The following is a 5,463-nucleotide window of genomic DNA, read 5'->3' as shown; positions in this document are numbered from 1 at the left end:
GGACTATGGTTCATCAAATGGCTAGGCATCCCAGGTCTGGGAAGAAATGGGCCTTCTCTGGGACACAGCCTTTCCTGGAGTATTGCTGGGGTAAGAAAAAACATATTTGGTGATGTATATATAATTGGCCAAGAGATACCACTCTCCAAAACCCAGTATCTATTGGTAAATGCTCCCTCCTGAAAATACCCTGAAGCTGAGGAGAGATAATTCATCATACCAGAGCTGTAACTAACCACAGCATTGTGCATTTTAGGAAACAGAACTTCATCAGAGGACATCATCTCTGATCCCTTGCTCTGGGATGGCAAGAAGCCAGCTGGAGACCACATACATTATTCCTGCACCTACCCCATCAAGGGGACACCGATTACAAAATAGAGTAAAATGTGTTTTCCTTTGTTGCTTTATGAGCTCTTTCCATACAAGTTGAAGACACTTACCTGGTATCATAAGAAACTAACAAAGACAGGGAATGGAGAAGTACCATTTTTTTTTTCGTATCCATTTCTAAATGCCCAGCACATAGTAAACACTCAATACCTCTTTGAAAATAAATAAAGAATGGATGCTACAGGATTTACTTGTCAGTTGGCTGAATAAGCACTAATATCACATTACTTTTCCTTTGTATTCTGAAATTCTTGAGAAGTAATTTCCAGTCCACTAGAAATTAATCTTTTCCAGGTTTACCTCTGTGGGGCTTATATAAGCTGGAGTGTGATTTCTTTTTAAGTATGGTTTATTGTTTACTTTGTCTTCTGTACTTTTGTTTAACATCAAATAAGGTACTTTATGACAACTTTTTTAAAAAAAGAAGAGGTCTTGTGAAACTCTACAGTTATGCTTTTAATGCCACTGTACTGGATTCAGTACTTTTCAGTATGTTTAGATCTAAGTACATATTGTTGCTTATGAATGTGATGGATTAATGTGTTTCTTTAGTTCTACTCTTTTTTCTGCATAAAAAACTTTATAATATTGTATATACGATAGTTTTAACTTAATGATAAACATTTCCCATTTTAACAGCATTTTGCAAACATCAGCTCTAACAGCTATATAACTTTCCATTTAGTCATACAATAATTACTTCTTCTACTTTAGGACATTTATTTATTTTTTTTTTTAATTAAAAAATTGTTTTAATGTTTTTTTTTTATATTTGAGAGAGACAGAGCGTGGGGGGGGGGGGGAGAGTAGAGAGAGAGAGGGCGACACAGAATCTGAAACAGGCTCCAGGCCCTGAGCTGTCAGCACAGACCCAACGCAGGGCTCGAACTTGTGAATGATGAGATCAGGACCTAGGACAAAGTCTGACATTTAACCAACTGAGCCACCCAGGCGCCCCAACTTTAGGACATTTATAATGTTTCATTCTCTCCCTGTTTTAAATAAGAAATGGATGAATATGTGACTTGGAAGTGTTTTCTATATTTCAAATTACCTCCTTAGAATAAATTGCTATAAATAAAAGTACTGAATTAAAGGTTCTGAATACTTTTAAAGCTTTTGACTTACGTTACCAAGTTTTTTTCCTGAAGAGGTCACGTGAATTTTAATTTTAGTATGCAGTTCACTTCATCATCCTTCCATGTATTCCATTTTTTCCTTTTACATGGCAGTGGTTTTCTTACTAGGAAATGGAAGCTGCTTTCTAACAGTGATAACCCATAGTTCCATTAGGAAAATAATTCTACAAGGTTTCAATTCACAGTAAGATAATCACCATTTTGGAAATTCTGGTGGAGTATTGGGAGGAATTAAAGCAAAGTATGGCAAAAGCACCAATCACCGTAACATACGCTGATGGTTTTTTGAGTAAATTACATGGCCTTTCGTGAGCCTGCCGATTTAAACAATTATTTATAAAAGAGTGCTGTTGACGGAGACTATAACAAGAAACCTTGATGTCATCGTGGTTAATTGCATAAGCACATGTTCAAAGCTATGCTCCTTGTTTAGTTCACTCTAATGGATCTAAGTCTATCGTGTAAATAGGACTCAGAACTTATGAAATCCTTGTTCTATTTTTTAACTCATAGGATATTTAAAGTAAATTCATGCTCAGGGGTGGAGATAAGCTCTGTGATTTGTCTTACACTGAATAGAACTCACTTTCATAAATTAATGTATGTGAAAACATTTCCTCAGAATTCAGTCCTTAAATAAACAGCAACACAGTTTCACTCAGGAAGTATGTGAAAGCCCTTTATGTGGCTGCTAAAGATCCTAACAGAATGAACAGCACATATTAAACACTGAAGCTTTTTAGTAAGAAGCCTAATTAAAAATTGCATGCTAGGTAAGTTCATTTTAAAAACAGCCATTTATCAGTAAGTTTCCCCCATAAAATGTTACCATCTTAAAGGATCTTCTATATATGAAGGCTATCTCTCTTATTACTATAACTACCTTTCAAGAGTTGGTTTTTCTGTATCATGTGCCATGTGTGGACTTTATACATTATGTCCTTTAATACTCATAATCACCTTATTGACGCCAATTACATTACCCTAATTTTACAAGTGAAAAAAAGTTTCAAAGAGAAGTCCTCAAGATGGTCTAGAGTTCAGACTCCTCCTCCCCAGAAGTCAGATTAGTTTTACTGTAGTACAGATTCACGAAGCAGCCCATGAGGCAGAGCTGCCCATGATACAGTTACTCAGAGGGGTACTTCTTGGGTGACCCACGAGCAACCCTGAGAATGTACCTTATTTCAGTTATCAACAGTCCCATTTAAAAAAAAGTGTGAAGAGAGAAAGAAAGAGGAATGCAAAGTGCCATACTTGGCACAACTTCTTTTTTTTAATGTTTATTATTTTGAGAAAGAGAGCGTGCACGCACATATGCACGAGGGAGCGAGACGGGAGGGGCAGAGAGAGAAGGGGAGAGAAGATCTGAAGCAGGCTTTGTGCTGACAGATGTGAGGCTTGGACTCACAAACCCTGAGATCATGACCTGGGCCAAAGTCAGATGTTTAACCAACTGAGCCACCCAGGCACCCAGCACATCTTCTTTTACTAAAGTTTGATGATGGGGTTTTTACGTTGTTTTTCCCTATCTTTATTTATGATTTATACCACCAGAAATTCAAACATGTTTTTTTCCTTTTACTCTCAAGCATCATCAAGTCAGATTAGATATTGAATTTTACCCCTTTCAAAACCTGACATTCAATTCAAAGATGTTCTTTTCCTCTCAAAGAAAGTTTTGTAAGACCCTGCCATTCAGCATTGGAAAAAAATGGTTAAAGCCTTTCCCAAAATAAAAATTTACAAAAGAGAAGTTCATTTATGTCCATTTTAGAAAACAAAATAGTTAACTTTAAAAAAAATAAACATTTTGATGTGCTATTTCCTATTGTATTACACTGACTGAACACAAATAAGATATGTAAATCAATTCCTCAAATATCCTCAAATCCGTATTTCTTCATGAGGAATTACCACAGGACCTAGAAAATAATTTTTCATCAGTTATCAGAAAATATGATGAAATTAACTTTGAAAGGCTACACATCTGCCTTTTTCTCTTCTATCCTTTGCTGTGCCAGAGTCTGTCTTCTGGAACTTTCATTAGAAGTGTCCCAATTAAAAAGCTATGTAAGAAACAAAACAAAACAAAACAAAAAACAAAAATGGCTTCCATTCACAACAAGGATTCTAAATAAGAAGTCAATATGGTAAATCAGTTCCTCCCTGGCTTTTCGCCATTCAATCTTTTGGTTTTGAAACTCATTTCTTTGTGAGCAGAAGGTCGTTGTGATGAGGTGTTGTCAGGCCTCTGACAGGGGTATTGTGCGTGGTAGAAGGTGGCATTTTTTGATCAATGTCTTCAAAGTCAAAGCTTGGAAAATAATAGCTGCACATCAAAACCCAGTGCCATTAAGGCAGTTAACATTGGGCTCTTTCAGGTGGCCCCAGGGAATTACTTAATTCTCATGTTGGGCTTTACAATAATTAGTCATCTATAATGGTGTACTAAGATTTATGTGAGGACTTGTAACTCGAGATTCATTATCAAATGAGGTTCAGAAAAATCACTACCAAAAAAAAAAAAAAACTTAACTATTTATTGATGTTCTCCCATTTTTTTCTGAATCCCTGATTATTGCATTTCTGTTCAATTTTTAAAAATTTTTTAACCTTTATTTAGAAGGAGCCAGAGAGGGAGTGGGGGAGGGGCAGAGAGAGAGAGAGGGAGCAGGGGAGGGGAAGGGAAAGAGGGAGACACAGAATCTGAAGCAGGCTCCAGGCTCTGAGCTGTTAGCATAGAGCCCAACGCGGGGCTCAAACCCATGAACTGAGAGATCATGACCGGAGCTGAAATTGAACGCTTAACCGACTGAGCCACCCAAGTGCCCCTGCATTTCTGTTCTTAAGACATCTTTTATTGACTTAATATCTTTGTATTGTAAAATGTCCATGTTTAATTTTTTAGGCCATTTGTGCAATTATTTCATGATATCCTGCCTTAAACCTTTTGTTACTGATAAAGGTAACAAAACAAAGGCTTAAGTTAGTGACCTTAAACCTTTTGTTGTAACTTTCTCTATATTCTTATTACTTTTGCAAAAAGCCTTAAACATTTACAATTGCATTAAAAGGAGGCTGGGTTTTTATGTTGTTTTTCGTTTTTCCTTTCTAGAACATAGAGTTATTGGAATATTTAAGAAAAAAGCCATTTTTGCATATATCCATACAAATAGCACAATTGCCATGTATGTGTATGATACATATATGATTTCTTAAAGACGCTATTAAGTCACAGGTGGAAAATATACAATAAAAAGTCAAATCTATAGTTAAGAGATAAATGTGCCATATGTTTCTCAAATACTGAGGCACAATGGGGTGCATTAAGAAACTCATTAAGTCAATGGAAATCGCAGCTGGGCTCTACAGAGGTGTCTATTCACTGCACTTCTGAAACAGAAAAACATAAAAATAGTGGACACATCCCATTTCTTCTGATTTGAACTGGTTATGTTAGCATGGGGCTAGTGCAATGCAAAATACCAATGCAGCTTTCCTCTCAGCATCTAATTTAATAAACTTCATTTTAATAGTCTTTTATTTATGTTTCCCAGTGAAGGCAAAGATGTCTATCTCCCTTACTTTTTTAATTTTTCCTATAAATAAAATCAAAACTTTGCCAAAGCACCTACACAGTATAGTAGAGTCATTCACACCAAACCTCATAAATGACTTGGACAGTAAAAAAAAAAAAAAAAAAAAAAAAAAAAAAAAAAAATGTCTGGTTTGATTTTGTGGACTTTAGAATGAAATGAATGTCATTTAATATAAAATGCCCCCACTAAAATTTTGTGTGACATTGGGAAAGGCCTTGGTTCTCAAGGTATTTGGTTTTTTCCTCTATAAAATGCTGTTTCAGATGTCTTTTTCTTCTATGTCAGTCACTTTAAGAATCTAATGAAATCTATGAGAATCTGACCTGTGA

Source organism: Panthera pardus, unplaced genomic scaffold (assembly GCF_024362965.1).
Source record: "Panthera pardus isolate Hobbes unplaced genomic scaffold, ASM2436296v1 HiC_scaffold_20, whole genome shotgun sequence".
Lineage (NCBI taxonomy): Eukaryota > Metazoa > Chordata > Mammalia > Carnivora > Felidae > Panthera > Panthera pardus.
Note: the sequence above shows the minus strand (reverse complement) of the source record.